The sequence below is a fragment of the Myodes glareolus genome, chromosome 24, assembly GCF_982192425.1.
Source record: "Myodes glareolus chromosome 24, mMyoGla1.1, whole genome shotgun sequence".
Lineage (NCBI taxonomy): Eukaryota > Metazoa > Chordata > Mammalia > Rodentia > Cricetidae > Myodes > Myodes glareolus.
Genome location: NC_142049.1, coordinates 39,212,218 through 39,229,539, shown reverse-complemented (window position 1 = coordinate 39,229,539; position 17,322 = coordinate 39,212,218). Strand labels below are relative to the sequence as shown.

Here is a 17,322-nt window from a genome sequence, read left to right as displayed (position 1 = left end):
ATACATATTATTTGTATTATATGTAATATATTTATTTATAAATTGTCTTATAAAAACCACACACAAAACCAGATGACAAAGAATTAGAAGTCAAATGCACTTGGCTGCATAGAGTCACAATCAGAAATTTCCAGACAGGCATGGACACTTCCATGTATACAGGTAGATTCAAGTCAAAAGCAGCTGCAAGCTCGGTCAGACACCATGTCATACTTAGCCAGTTTTGACGGCTGTTAACTAGAAGCAAAACACAGGAAAAATTAAATTTTATCCTGCGTTCTAATTTCAGTCGCTAGACTTCTTTTTACAACACACAGGGAGGAGGGAGGCACAGATGAATTATCAGGTCTGGATGAGATCATCAAATTAAACGTAGTCCTGTGCTTTCTGATCTCTCTCCTTATTGGTTCAGAGATGGCATAAAAATGTCTGCACTGAGGGATTTTACCAGTCAGGCTTCTGACTAAAGTTCAGCTGGACTTTAGTCAGGAGCCTGACGGTAAACAACCACAGAGAAGAAAATCTGTTTCAGAGACCTTAAGGAGACAGAAGCAATAGGAACCTAGGAAAAGCAAGGATTTGATGTGATTTTCCATGTTCCTCCTAAGAGTCACCTGTTCCTGTTCGCAGTGCCGGAAATATGCTCGAGTTTCTGAAGCCAGTGCTTCAGCCTTAATATTTGTGATTCCTGAGTTAGTCTTGGATTCTGCATTTTGTGTAGTTAAAATTTACTTTCAGAGTTAATACCTGACAACACCCGGGGATGTACTGATTATATGGACGCCCAGTAAGATAATTGCAGTGTGGGGAAATATCCTCAGGCATCCGGGAACTTTAAAATTGTAAGTGGCAGATTCCCCAATCAGTGTGTTAGGGACTCTGACATGGCATTTCTGAATGTGATAACAGTAAGCTGCAATCAGCAGCAAAGAATCACAATCAGCCGTCAGCAGGCAGAAATGGGAAATTTCAGGTAGATAGGCAGGATACAGACCAAAGAAGTGGAATATATGATCATCTCCTATTTACCTGCGATGCTTTTCGTTTTTGAAAATTGGATTTGGTCCTAGGTTAACTACATTTTTTCTTGTCATCCACTTTCACTTTCATTTTTTTTTCAGCTGTACCACACAGTGAGATGGGAGAGAAAAATGAGTCTGCAGTTCTGATCAAGATCTCCAAGGTTACCACAGGATTTGTTCCTATTGGTGGAATTGAAATCATTCTTCTCATTGGTTCATATTTCAAAAACAATTTCCCCTCATGGTTCCGGGAAAAATTTAAATGCTCACACTTCTTCAGTCAGAGGCAAGGAGAGCTTATTACGTTTTGACCATAGTTGGTCCTTACTATTCAGGCTCTGGCTATAGTACATCTCTCAGCTGCTCATGTTTATACCCGAAAACCGAATGTACATTGACTCAGACAAAGCAGACTGCTATTGACTTCTATATGAGATCAAGTCCAGGGAAATTAGCAAAGTCAGACACTGGTTCATTCGCAGTGTTACAGTTCTGAGTCACCTGCTATGGTCTCCAGTGCAGCGAGTCAAATCTTGCTTCTGAAACCTCTGCTTCTTTTAAACGTGTGGCACCACTGTTGTAGTCTTGAAACACTGCAGTATCTGCAAGGAAATAATTCACCTCAGATTTTAGCATCTGACAGAGTCTCAGGGAGTCATGCTATTTCCTCTTTTCTCTGAGTTCCCTTGTGGGAATGAGAATGTTATTGTAATTTTTTTCATAAAAACTTATAGAGTCATTTAAAATATATTTTATTAAATTAAGGTTTTATTTTTAACTATAATTTTCTGTAATGACTTACACTATTAAATGTATGCTTTTACAGAACCTAAATTAAGATTTTATAGATTTATGATCATGACTGCCATGCAGTGTGTTTAAAGCAGAATATACTGGGTTCGTTAACGTCACTAAAAAGAAACAAGACACAGATACACAACTAAAGCAGAATTCTGTTTCTTATAACACTTTTATTAATTAAAATTACTTGGATCAAGGGCTATATATTGCTGTAGAACAAAATTCAAATATCTGTACACTTAAAAATCAACAAAATTATGACCATAGAAGTGATTAATAATATTTTTTTCTGATAGATTTTAAATTTATTGCTCCAGTAATTACATATGTATAATAACATTGAATATATTTAATTCTTAATAAGGTAAGCAATTTTAAGTTTTTTTTAATTTTTATTTTATTACTTAACAAAAACAATCCAAATTCCTACTCTCTCCCCTCCTCCCTCCCTGAATGTGCCTGATCTTGTCATTGAAAATATTAACCAGTAACAGGAAGGCACAACCCTACCTGTAAGCAAAGAATCTGACACCAAATAAAATAGTATAGAAGAGGAAACACACTTCTTATCATCTCATTGTTGTCTTGGTTGGCATAGTCTTTGTGTTTTGGCATATAAAAACTCTTGTACATAATTTTTCTCTCTTGCATTCTCTTTTCTGTTTAGGAAATCAGACAGAATGAGTTTTTGGTGAAAATCAGCTCTAAATTGATCATGGCAGCAAGGTATTCCATACTACCCTTGAAAATAATTAACACATCAGATTTCTATGTTACTATTTGTGTTGTTTTTGTGTGCTTTGAACAAGTGCATATCTTATCTTTTATCTTCCATCTCAGTCTCTGAATTCCTATATCTGCTAGTAGTTTTGAGACTGGAAAACACTGGTACTTTGGAATCAACAGCCTCCATTTGAATATGTTGCATTATTTCTGCCATCTTTTCAATACAAATGTATGTCCCTTTAAAGTAGGTTTTAAAGACATGAAACATTAGTACAAAGTACCATAAGCCTCTTATTTTCTATACAAAGACCTTCCCTGAACATCATTTTGTTATTTTCCAACTAGTGCCAAAACAACATTTATGATGTGGGTCAAGTGATGCTCAGATATATGAGTATATCTATATTTCATTAACACTCAGGGTTTTCTTTCTATTTTACTATGGAAGAATTGAAGCAATTGTTTTTATGTAAGTCTGTCATTATTATTATTATTAGATTCTTAGCCAGAAAGTCAATGTATGTTATACCTTCCATCATGTCATAATATCAATATTTACTTGATTTTTCCCCTGACTTTTTGGCCACTATATCAAAATATATCTGAAGACTTCTTACTATTTTCTCTTTTCAGCTATGAATCTAATGAGATTGAAGCATTTTGGTCATGTTAGTTTGAGGATTAATCTGTAATTATAGCACAAGGTGTCAATCCAAATAAATTCTAAATATTAGCAGACATATTTCCATTCTATGACGATGAAAGTATGTAAGAACTTCCAAAACAGGTTCATTCCACTGCATTGGCAGCTGTTAGCATATATTTGAAGTGGTCTGTGAATGTCCAGTTTTGCAATTAAAGTCATGATTTGGCCAATAAACAAATGAAATAACAAACTACTTAGAACTGAGTGAGGAAAGACTGGTGTCCCTCATAGTATAAGGAGTTCAGTTTTATAATATCTCTCCATATATAATATAAAGCATCTCAATTATTTTCACATCTTTATATAATTTAATGTATGAGTATAAGTATGAGATTGACTATGCATAATTATATTTGTATATATTTATACATGTATGTGTACAATTTCTTAACATATTTTAGAATTGTATACATGAAACTGTATTTGTTATTTCACGCTCATTTCTGATCCATTCTTTAATCTATACTAAAAATGTCAAAATAAATCCTACTGAATATTAAAATTGTTATATTTTATTTTATAGCTACAATTGTATACATCCTTATTTTGCAATGAATATACAGGGTTGTGATTATATATAACCAATTTTGCATTGACCTTTTCTAAAACAAAAATCCTATCAATTTTACTGTGCAATAGAAAATGTTCCTTTCTATCTTAGCCTTCAATATTTATCAGTGGCTTTTCTTCTAATTGTGTTAAAGTTAGGAAGTTTTCCATTTCTGTTAACATTTAAATATGGAATGTCATTAGGCTAAACATTTTTGTTGTTTCTTTGCTTTCATTTAATTTGAATTCGATTTTCAGATTTCTAAAATTTTGCTTTTTATTACCCTACCTTTATTAGAAGACACTGGTTTTCCAACAGATATTCTGTTCCTTGCACATGAAATTCTGTCTTGACACTGCATGAAATATATCCTAAGCCAAGAATAGTAGCGAGCTTTTTGATTTATCACCTAGTATCTGACCAAACATTATAAGTTGTCAGATATGTGAACAGTTGTGGAATAGTGTAGCATTGTTATAAAATCTTGCTATTTTTTTTTTCTGGAAGTTAGAGCTATTGTTTCCTTTGGGTTTAGAGTTAAATATTTAGGACAGTGTTAGAAATTTTATTTGTTAAAAGAAGGTGGAGATTAAGTTTCTGTTTCTGTTACCACTATCTCCTTAACCATTTGGAGTAGGCTAAAGGACAAATTTGGCAAAATTTTCTTCCTGACAATGATATAGTGAAAACATTTAGAATAAAGGTTCAGATATGTTTATTGGTACAAAACCAGTAATACAGTTTGAAGGGCTAAATGTTGGTAAATTGTGACATTTGAAGTACTTGGAGAAATCATGTATTTTACCTTGATAACTTTTAGTTCTCTTAGTTGTGATTTTGACCTTCAAATATTAAGATGATTAAAAGTAGAAATTATAGCTATAGTAACACTTCAAGAGACTGACTTTCATATCCTAATATTACAGAAATTGCTAAAAGGTCTTATTTTAAGAGGAACAGAAAATCCTAATTTTATTTAATTTTGAGGTGTTACGTATGGGAGACTCCTAAATGTTGCTCTTATTTCATATATGTGTGGATTCCATGAAAATGGCAAAGACACTGTAGTGATCCTATGGTATTAGTTCATGGAAATGACAACAAATTTTAAAACTGTGGGAATGCAAAAAATAAAATCAAAGGAAAAAAAGTAGTAAATAGTTAGTTACATAAAGAAAATCTCTGTTTGTAAAGCACTATGCCTGTTCTACAGTCTACATGCTATGTGCTACTGTACAGTTCAAAGGCTGGTAAATAGGCTGGAGATTGAAATATACACATACACCCAGAGACAGAGACACACGTCATCCATGAAACAAGAACGCCAAGAATACCAACTTGAATCAAGAACACCAAACTTACTGTGTCCCAGGGAAGCTTATACAGTGCATTCCCTGACCAACATCCATGCCCTAACTCTTAGGATTTTAAACTACAACCCACCAGAAACCACTCCCCTGCCATCAGAAACTCCTGAGGATCTCATACTCAGAGCAGCTGCAAATACAGGAAATAAGGTTGCCTTGCTCAAAACAACTGCAAACACAGGAAAAACAAGCTGTTTACCGAAAATTCAGAGATTGGGAGTCCACAGTTCCCCAATATGTGTCTACTCTAAAAAATATCCCATGTGTTATTTTCTGTTTTTTGTTTATAAAATGCACAGATTCATAGAGGGCTCTGTCCATGAACTTACAATTTGAAATATGAAAATTTGAATCTATTTCTAGTATAAAATATGGAACAAATTGGTATTCTAACATGTCCCAGGACATGAAGCATATATAATGAATGTATGAGCTCTGAGATTTGGTTTTCAACAATGGATAGTCTATTTTGACAGGCAAGTTTTGTACATCTGTTTCCATTTCCCTAGAAGCAAGGCTTCTAACATACTATATTCTAGCAGCATTTGCATAACAGGACATCTGGGCCATACTAAACTCAGTTTGCATTTAATTCTTTGAGTTTGAATGGGTCAGGGCACCTAATATATTTTTTATCCTGCACATCCCTTTGCTCTATTGCTAATAACATTTCAAAGCCTTGTGCTTCCTCTCCTTTTATTGTCCCTTCTCTGAGACTAGCTTGCTTGAGGGCTACACAAAATTATGAGTGCTTGCAAGACTCCAGGAGGTCTCTTCACCATGTGTGGATCTAAACCAGACCCTGTGAAGTAAGAAGAGTGCTTAACTGATAAGATGAGATGTACAGAGTTTCTTAATTCTCTGACAGTGCTATTGCTAAATCCCTCAAACTTTGGAGCTCCTGCTCAATTTCTCCACCAGGTTTTTAATTCTCAGCATTCCACAACAGAAGCAAAGGCGTTGAAAACTCCTCATTGTGGTACTTAGCAGCTTCTTCCTATAGCTCACCAGGCTCAGGCTGATCATAATCACACAGTCCTGTAATGCTTCCCCATCTAGAAGCTTCTGTGGAGAACTGGAGTGTCTTGTCTCACTTCTAACCATTTCAGGGAGAACAACCTTTTGCCTTTCATGGTGCCAATCCAAACCCTCCCTTATAATTACTCACAAGTTAAAAGAATCTTGTGTGATCCTTTCAGGTCTATATTTGTTATCATCATCTTGGATTTTCACCTCAATTTTTCTGCGTCTAAAGTACCATGCTTGGAAACTCAAGGGAGAGGTGCTTTACAAATTCTAAAATTTTCTGTTCTTGCCACTACTCCAACTTATCTCCTCTATCTCTGAAAATATCTCCAAGCAAGTGCATGTTAGTTGATTACTGATTTTCAGCTCCCATATTTGCAAATTTATTTACAATTATAGTCCCATGTTATTCAATCCATGTTCACCTTTACTGACATCCAAAGTGCTTACTCTTAACTTACACCTATGGTATTCTTGACTTGAGGTATCCGTCAGGCCATACCTCCAGAATGCTTCACTTCCAAACAGCCATTATTCAGGTACGGACCAACCTATTTGTCCATACATGGCATAAGGATTAGTATTAAGATAGAAATTTCAAGAGACAATTGATACAATTTGAAGGGCATCCAATGAATACTGTTACATGTCCCAAGTTTACTGTTCAGTTTTTAAGAACCTCAGTCCAAAATGGTAAGGGGAGGCAAGACTTTCTTGACATGATACAAAGACCAAACAGAGTAATTTACTCAACAAATCTCCAAACAAGAAGTAACCACACCCTAGTTAATAATAAATTTTTTTCTTGACAAAATATCTTGTAACCACACCTTACATTAATGCATCCTGGCTTATACCCTTGAAGAAATAAGACTAGTTGGAACAGATTGATTTCTATGGTCTCTTCAATATAAGCACATGTGAACTCATGAATTCCAACAGATATAACAAAATGTTTAATTCTTATAATATATCAAGATTCAGAAATCCCATTATGCCTAATGGCATGACAAATGAGGTCTGATCATTATTAGAGTGGTTCTTTGATTTAATGAGATCAGTGAAAAGAACATCAGATATCTTTTCAAAGATATTTGCCAAAATAAACTACTAATGTTCCAGTAGGTGAATTCATACTGAATGAGAGACAAATGGTGAAAATGAACACAGTTATTATTAAAAGGAGAACGAGAAAATAATCTTCAGATATAATAGTGATTTTGGAAATTTGGGAATAGTTTGAGAATTGGGAATGTGGTGGGATTTTTCCCAAAAAATATTTGTAGAATAATTTAAAGAATATTTTGTATGTAGCTTCTCTAGGATCTCGAATAATAGGCTCAAAGACCTTTAATTATGGCTAGAATCCACTTATGAGTGAATACATACCATATTCTTCTTTTTGGGTCTGGCTTACCTCACTCAGTAAAGTATTTTCTATGTCCATCCATTTGCATGCAAAATTCAAGATGTCATTGTTTTTTACCGCTGAGTAAAACTCTAATGTATATATGTTCCACACCTTTTTTAACCATTCTTCTATTGAGGGGCACCTAGGTTGTTTCCAGGTTCTGACTATTACAAATAGTGCAGCTATGAACATAGTTGAACAAATGCTTTTGTGGTATGATAGGGCATCTCTTGGGTATATTCCCAAGAGTGGAATTGCTGGGTCTTAGGGAGGTTGACTCCCAGTTTCCTGAGAAACCGCCACACTGCTTTCCACAGTGGCTGCACAAGTTTGCATTCCCACCAACAATGGATGAGAGTTCCCCTCACTCCACATCCTCTCCAGCATAGGCCATCATTGGTGTTTTTGACTTTAGCTAATCTGACCGGTGTAAAATGGTATCTCATAGTTGTTTTGATTTGCATTTCCCTGATCGCTAAGGATGTTGAGCATGACCTTAAGTGTCTTTTGGCCATTCAAAGTTCTTCTGTTGAGAATTCTCTGTTCAGACGACTGCGAGAGGTGTGATCACCCACTGATACAAGGGGACTGATCTAATGAGAGTTCACCAAGGCCAGTTGGACTGGGACTGAACGAGCACGTGATCCAACCAGATTTTCTGAATGTGACCGGATTCTCTGAATGCGGCTGGCCCAGAACCTTTCTGAAAAGCCATTGACAATGACACTGGGACTTGTTTCCTCTGCATATACTGGATTTTTGGGATCCAGTCTGTTTGGATACTCACCTTCCTGGACCTGGAGGGAGGGGGGAGGAACTTGAACTTCCCACAGGGCTGGAAGCCCTGACTGCTCTTAGGGATGGAGAAGGAGGAGGAGGGGGAGGGGAGAGGGGGAGGGTGTGGGGAGGAGGGGCGGAAATGGAAACTTTCATAATTTAATAAACTTTAAAAAAAAAACAAAAAAGAGAATATTTTGTATGAATAGGAATTACATCTGAGAAAGAAAAACAAATAGAGCAAATGCAAAGTACCTCTGAAATTGAATATAAGAACTTATAAACTAAAACAAATAATTGTTGATAACATGAATATATATATATATATATATATATATATATATATATAAAACTTTCTTAATGAATTCATTTGATCTAATTTTATTTCTTTATCTCTAGCACACTGTAAGTAATTATATTCCAGTTGGGTCTATTTGGAAGAAGGCTTGAAAACAGTATTTCTTTCTTCAGTCCTATTAATTTTGAGGTATGATTTTGTAAATATGAATATATTATGCATTATATTTAACTTAATAATTATAATATATTACACACATATATAATATCTGCTATTTATTATACATATCGTGTTTTATAATTATAATTCAGCTAAATAAAAAACATACAGAAGAACTGACAAAAACAGATAAAAAACAGTCATTGGCCAGATGTAATTGACAGCTAAGAGTCACACTCAGAAAAGTTCAGACAGGAATGCATGTTTTCATGTATACAGCTAGAATGTAGGAAAATGCAGCCTGAAACTCACTCAGCCAACCAGGAATATTAGACAGTATTCTCTAGTGACCACTGGAGGTTAAAAATAATTTCTCTTGATTTCCCCTTAATTACCCTGGTTATTGAGAGCTCAAAATCTCAGCTGAACTGAGAATGAACAAGCATAGGACCAAACTAGACCCTCTGATTATAGTTTACAGTTTCATGGATGAGGAAGACTGAGGAGCCACTGTAGTGGAACCAGGATTTATTCCTATTGCATGTACTAGCTTTTTGTCAACCTATTCCTTTGGATGGATACCTTAATCAACTTAAAGATAATAGGGAGGGTCTTGGATCTTCCCCAAAGCAATGTGCCTTACCCTCTCTAAAGATTGGATAGGGGTGGGGTGGATTTTGAGGGAATGGGAGTAGTAGAGGGAGTGGGAACATGGATAGTTATGTATAAAGAAAAAAAAAGATTTTCTTGTGTGTTCCACTTTAAATTAACCTGTATATTTTACAGCACATATGGAGGAGGGAAACACAGATAAAACAGCAACTCTGGTGGAGATCTCTATGTATATTCAGACTAATGCTTCCCATTCTATGGTTTTAGATCATGGGCCTTAGTGGTTCCTAATACATCTCCACTTGAAGGCATGTTTTTCTCCAATTGGAGGCCTCAGATAAAATAAAATGTCTTTATTGAAGCATTTTGCCAATCAGACTGGTGGCTAACATCCAGCTTTTAGCTGTATTTATTAAAAGTATGGCTATAAACATCCATAGACTAGGAATTCAGTTTCAGACACATGCAGGAGACAGAGAGAATAGAAACCTAGAAAAGACAAAAAATTTGTGGGATTTTCCATTTTTCCGCTAAGAGTCACCTGCTCCTGATTATAATACAGGAAATGTATTTGTGTTTCTAAAACTACTGCTTTAGGCTTTATATCTGCAATGTTTGACTCAGTCTTGGTTCTGCATAAACTGCAAGGAAGATTAAACTTGTTCTGCAATACCTGTCAGAATTTGCAGATGTACTCATCAACTGACAATCAGAGATCCTTCTGGGATAATGGCTATATTGGATAGTATTCTCACATAGCCACCTGGCTCTCCTTGAAAATTTCAAGTGTCAGATTCCCTATTCATTCTGTTTATGGAATCTGGCATGGAATTTCTGAATGCCATACCAACAAAAGGAAACTGTAAGCACAGAATCACAATCAGGCATAGCAGGCAGACAGGGAGGCTTCCATGTATGGCCAGGACGGAGGGATAAGTTGCTGGCTATAGTATCGCACCCTAGTTACCACAGGATGGGTCTCTCTTTTGATAATGGAAATAAGTGATAAAATTAAATAACATTATTCCTGTCATCCACTTACAATTTCTTTTTTGTTTCTGTCACAGCACACATTAAGATGGGAGGGAGAAAGGAATCAGCAGTTCTGAAGGAGATATGAAGGAGCACTGAAGGAGTTCTGAAGGAGCTCAGGAGGAATCTCAAGAGCTCTGGCTGCTCAGTCGGCCTGCCAGGGTGCTGCAACTGCCGACATCTGCTGACTAATAAAGATTATTACACCTACTTCAATTCAGGTTAGGAAATCATAAAATTTGAAAGTTATATAAATATTAACAATATTACTATTCTGGAATTTAATAACCAGTATGCACATGCTAGAGATGGTATTCTGCAAGGTGTCTGTGATTTTTCTTATACATCCATTTATTTGGTTTTGGGAAATAGGTATGTTTTTCAAATTATATCTCTAAGAAAATGTTTTGAAAACAGAGCCAAAGATGAGTCATTTTTATAAATGATGCATTCTTTATAGACTAATTATGAGCAGGTAGTTGAAAACATTAACACTAATGAAAATGATAACATTGCCTTAACAGACAAAATCCAATCTATGGTACTGAGAAATTACCAGAAAGAATTCATACTGTTGCACTTAACAATCAAAATCTGCTGAAAAATTATGATAGGTTATCAGATAAACTATCTCTTTTTGAAAGCAATATACACTACATCAAAATAAAATCCAATGATGAGACAGTATCTTTACTGAAGAAATTTCATACCTTGGAGTCATATGTGCAGAATAAGGACTAATAGCTAAATGAATCAATGAGTGGACTAGAACAAAATGGAGGACTAGAGATTCAGACTTTACAAAAGTCAATGCTAAAATTTTTTGAAACTATAGAAGAAATTATTAGAACTGATGGGCAGGGAGAGAAGGTACAGTAAGAGGACTTAGACACACCAGTGTGGGTCAAATTCAGGGACGACATGCCTTGAGTATTGACTGTGTATCTGGTTATCTCCTCTGAGAAGCCATCTGGTACAAAATACTCCAAGGTAGTCAAATAATATAAATGGCAAACTATAGGAATGGGTATCTAAAGAAAATTAAACAAACACTTATCGCTGCAGCATTGGCTGATACTTTGAAACATGGTCCTCATGTAGGATTGCATTTCCCTGCCTAAATATAGGAGTAAGTTTCTGATCTTATGGCAAATTGTTATGCCAAGCTTTGCTGGTGTCCATGAGAATTGTACCTCATATTGTGAAAATACTGTAGAGGAGCAGAGTAAGACCTGAACCTAAGTGAGCCATATGGTGGTATGGAAGCTGACTCAGATTGGAGAAATAATAAAAAATATTAATTAAATTAAAATTAAAGCAGTGAATGTCATACAGGGAGTTAAAACTAATCATGAAAGGGATTTTATAAAATGATAGATAAAATAAATAAATAAGAAAAATGTGTTTCACTGTTTTTCTCTGTAAAGAAGATGTCATAGCTGTCCACTGGCTATACCAGTGTCAATATCTGAAGATATTGAATACAATCAGAGATGTCAGCTTTTATCTAAAACGTCTCAAAGGAGACTTAGATACTGCAAAAATACTATCATAGGCTAGATGCTTAACTCTCAAAAGTTCAGCTTACTGTGTCACCAATTAATCTGGTTGAATACTGGATCATCCTAAAACAAATCATCAGGTCTTTGCCTTAATTTATATAAGTCTTCAGTCTGCTATCCAAAAGACAGGGTTTCTTCTAGGCATTCTTGGCAGCTGAATTAATATGGGCATATGCTACTATCTCAAAATTTAATCATTGTTCTCTTTGTCTACGAAGGCCCTCACTGATAAGTATATCAGAAGAAAAGCGAATTTGTTGGTCCTGATTTCTCTCATCTGTGACGTGACAGTGTTCTGTATGTTGTTTTTCAACAACAGATAGTCTCCTTTTGACAAGTAAGTTTGTTCACTTGTTTCCAGTTCTCAGGGAGTAAGGCTTCTAAAATCTTATACTCTAGCATCATTTGCACATAAATAGCATTTGGACCATACTGAGCTCAGGTTACTTTTAAGTCTTTGAGTTGTTTGAATGGGTTCAGGGCAAATAATCTATTATTTAGCCTGCATATCCCTTTGCTCTATTGCTAACAACATTTGAAACTTCTATCCCGCAGCTTGTACCTTCTCTGAAACCTGCTTGCTTGAGAGATACTCAATGAATTCTGAGAGTTTGCACTACTCCAGGATATCTCTGAACCATAGGTGGATCTAAATCAGCCACTCTGTAGGAAGAGGATTTCTTTTCTGATAAGAGAGGTGTACAGTGTTTCCTACTACAGTTAAGGTAACATTTTCAAATCCATCCAGCCTTTTACCTTCTGCTACATTTCTCCGTAAGCTTTTACTTCTGAACATTACTCACTAATAGCAAAGAATTTGAAAACTACTCATTGCTGTACTTAGTGGCTTCCTCCTAAAGCTCACTAGCCTCCGGCTGATCATAATCCCACGACACTATAAATGTTCTTCATCTAAAGGCTCTTCTGGCAGAGAGGAGTGTCTTGTCTCATTTCTAACCATTGCAGGGGGACCTACCTTTTGCTGTTCATGGTGCAAATCCAAACTCTCCCTTATAAGCCCGCCCAAATGAAAAGATTACTTCTTGAATATGACAGGTTCAAATATTCTTGTAATGGTCTTGGATTTTCACCTCAATTTTTGATCTTCCAAGGTACCATGCTTGAGAAATCAAAGGCAGATTTACACATTCTAAATTTCTGTTCTTGCCTCTGTTACACTGTAGATCCTCTAGATTTTATGATATACTTGAGCAATTGCATAGTCATTTGGCTACTGATATTTTGCCCCATATTTACAAATTTATTTAAAATTATACTCCTATGTTATTCAACCCATGTTCACATTAACTTTTTCCCAAGCATTTACTCCTTTCTTAACACCTGTGGTATATTGATTTGCAGTGTTCCTCATGTTTTACCTCCATGCCCAAGCTTCACTTCTGTGAAGTCATCACTCAGGATCTCAACCAACCTGTTTGTCCATACTTAGAGAAGGGATTAGAATTAAGACAGTAATTTAGAAGAGAAAATTACAGATTTTGACGAGCATCCAGTGAACACTGTTGTCTGTCTCAAGTTTATTAATCAAAGTTCTTATGTACCTCAATTGAATAAAAGGGGAAGACAGACTTCCTTTCCATGATAAAATGACCAAACAAAGTAATTTTATCTACACCTCTCCAAACAGGAAGTAACCACACCCTAGGGCAAAATACTCTTTTACTTTGGCAAAATGTCCTATATCCAAACCTTAGGTCAAAGTATCCTAGCTTAAACCCTTGAAGGAGCAAAAATAGGTCTGATCTCTCTGATCTTTAGACAAGCTGGTACAGCTTCATTTCTCTGGATTCTTCAATATAAGCACATGTGAACTCATCAATTCCAAATGATAGAACAAGAACTCAGAAATCCCAATAAACCTAATGGCAGTACTAACAAAGTCTGATCCTTCTTAGAATGGTTATTTGATTTAATGAGTTAACTGTGAGAAATATTAAATATCTTTTAAATACATTTGCCCAAATTAGCTACTAATGTTCCAATAGGTATATTCATATTCATTGACAGACAACTGCCATAAATGAGCTCAGTTTTTAATTAAAGAGAGAAAAAGAATATAACTTCAGAAGTAATAGTGTTTTTGGAAATTAGAGAGTAGTTTTATAATTGGAGATGTGTTGAAATTTTCCCAAAAATATTTGTATATTAACATAAAGAATATATTGTATGGATAGGAATTGCATCAGAGAAAGAAAAACAAAAAGAGCAATATAAATATAAGTGTGAAATTGGACATAAACCCTTTTAAACAGACAAACTTAAATGTAGATAACATGAATACATATAAAAAAGGTTAATGACATTTGATCTTATTTTATTTCTTTAACTTTTGTTTTCTCTGATTTACTATATTCAACTATGGCCTATTTGGAAGAGGGCTTGAAATCTATTGTATCATTTTAATGTATGATTTAGTAAATTAAAATATATTCAACTAAATGAAAATATAATTATAAATTGTAGGTAAATGTAATATATGTTACATGTATCATGCATATAGTGTTTAATAATTATAATTCAGCTACACAAAAATAAACAGAATTGCCAAAAAAATAAAAATGATCAGCAATGAGATGTACTTGGAAGCCCAGAGTTACAATCAGAAAAGTTCAAACAGGAATGGATGCTTTCATGTGTACAGCTTGAATCTAGGCAAAATCAGCCTGAAATTCACTCAAGCAACATTTGGTATTATACAGATTTCTCTACTGATGACTGAAGGCAGTTCCCAGGTTAAAAATTATTTTCTTGTGTGTTCCACATTCAATTACACTACTTATTTTACAACTCTCAGGGTGGAGGGAGACACAGAAGAATTGGCAGCTCTGGTGGATATCTCCATGTAAAATTCAGACCTGTGCTTTCTAGACCTTGGTTTGTGATGTCTGTCCTTATTGGTTCCTAATATAATTATACATGAATGTATGTACTCCCCCAATAGGAGGCAATCAGATCAAAGAAGAATGTCGGCACTGTAGCATTTTGTTAGTCAGCCTGCTTGCTAAAATCCAGCTGTTAGCAGGATTTAGACAAAGCTTGGCTATAAGCAGCCCTAGACAAGGAATTCTGTCACAGAGACCTGCAGGGGACAGAGGCAATAGAAATGTATGAAAAGAAAAAAAATTCGTGGGATTTTCTGTTTTTATGCTAAGAGTCACCTGCCCCTGTTTGTAGTAGAGGAAATGTATTTGTGTTTGTAAAGCCACTGCTTCAGGATTTTTATCTGCAATTTCTTGCTCAATCTTGGTTCTGCATTAAATGCAAGGAAGATTAACTTTGGAAATGAATACCTGACAAAATTCATAGATTTACTGATGATCTACATAATCAGAAATTTTTCTGATAATGATGCCTATATTGGGCTATAGTCTCACATAGCAACCTGGATCTCATTGAAAATTTCAAGTGTCATATTACATAATCAGTTCGGTTATGGAATCTGGCATGTGATTTCTGATTGTCATACCAACAAAAGGCAACTGGGATCACAAAATCACAATCAACCATAGCAGGCAGAGTGTGCTGCTTTCATATAAATAGCCATGACAGACGAATAACTAGCTGGATCTAGGATCCTCTCCTACTTTCTATAGGATGGTATTTTCTTTTGATAATCAGAGTAAGTGCTTAAGCTAAATAACATTTTTTGCTGTCATTCACTTACACTCTTGTGTCTGCCACAGCACACATTTAGATAGGAGAGAGAAATGAATCATCAATTCCAAAGAAGCTCTGAAGGAGCACCAGGAACCATGGTTTCTCAGTCTGTCTGAAAGCTGGCTGCAACCCCTGATAGCTATTGGCCAAGAAAAATTATTATACCCACTCCAATTCACTGTAACTGCCTAGAAAAGGTAAGTAATGTATAAAATTTTAAAGTTATATGATTACAGATAATATTACTATTCAGGAATTTAATAACCATTTTGCTTACACCATGGATGGTATTTGGAAGGCTTATGTGAGTTTAGTTATACATCTATTTATTTGGTTTTGAGAAGTAGCTTTGTTTTTTTAGATTATATCTCTAATAAAATGGTTTGATAACAGAGCTAAGAATGAGTCATTTGTAGAAATGATTGTCTTTTCTGACTAATAATAAAGACATAAGTGAATATATTAATATTATTGAAAGGGATAATATAAATTTAACTGAGAAAATTCAATCTATGTTTAAGATTCCTGAGAAATTATCTGAAAGAATTCATACTGTTAAACTTAATAATCAGAATCTGTTGAAAAGATATGATAGGTATCAGGTAGACTATCTCTATAGGAAGGCAATATGCACTCCATCCAAATAATATCCAAGGATGAGACATTAAAAAGATTTCATACCTTAGAGTAATGTATGAAGAATAAGAACAGTAACTACATGAATCAATGAGGGCACTAGGACAGCAAACAGGACCAGAGATTCAGACTTTACAAGAGTCAGTGGTAAAACATTTGAAAAAAATTGAGGAAATTTTAGGAACAGATAGGCAGGGATAAAAGGTAGATGAACAGGATTTAAACTCACCTGTGTGGGCCAAAGTCAGTCATGAATACCTAGATGTTTACCTGCCTACCCAGTTATCTCATCTGTGAAACCATCTGGTATAATATATCCTATCGCAGTTAAATAACATAATTGGCAACCTATAGGTTAGAGTGATCTCTTGAACTCACTATTTATTAGGGACAGGATTCAGTAACTATGAAAGAGTTGAATCATATACCAGGGTTACGCAGGGCAAGAGTGAACACTTTAGTAACTTTTTACAAAGACTAACCAAGGCTGCACAAATAGGAGTAACAACCGAGAAGCTAGATGTGTACTGATTGATCATCTACCTTTTGTCTACCTTTTGAAAATGCCCACATCGAATGCAAAAAGATTCTTGGACCTTTAAAAGTCAGGTCAGGACCAATACATGAATGGATCTTGCTCACAGTGAATTTTGTGACATTTGAATATAGTACTGATGCTAGGTTAGGAGAAGTAATTTTCAATGGTCTGAGGAGACACCTAAATGCCAAATGAGGTGAGATTGTATGAGCAAGGGAACTTCAAGATCATGAGCTGGAAACCTACAGAGAAAAGAAGCAAGCTCATGGGAAAAGGTTGGTATATATTAATTTATATGTATATTTAGTCTACATTATCTAAGGTTAATCCTTACATTTTTCACATGCTGAGTAGTTATTTCATCCTGAATGTTCATGTTTGGAATCTAACGAGCAACCACACAAACAGGAAAATATGATCC

The 17,322-nt window shown here is 35.1% G+C and overlaps 1 long non-coding RNA gene across 1 annotated transcript; it reads left to right on the top strand.

Moving 5' to 3' along the window:
- Positions 1–12,264: 12,264 nt before the first annotated feature.
- LOC125395966 (uncharacterized) lies at positions 12,265–15,918 on the top strand. Its single transcript, XR_014999616.2, has 3 exons — positions 12,265–12,386; positions 12,605–12,774; positions 15,754–15,918. It is a non-coding gene; the product is annotated as an uncharacterized LOC125395966 (long non-coding RNA).
- The last annotated feature ends 1,404 nt before the right edge of the window (positions 15,919–17,322 follow it).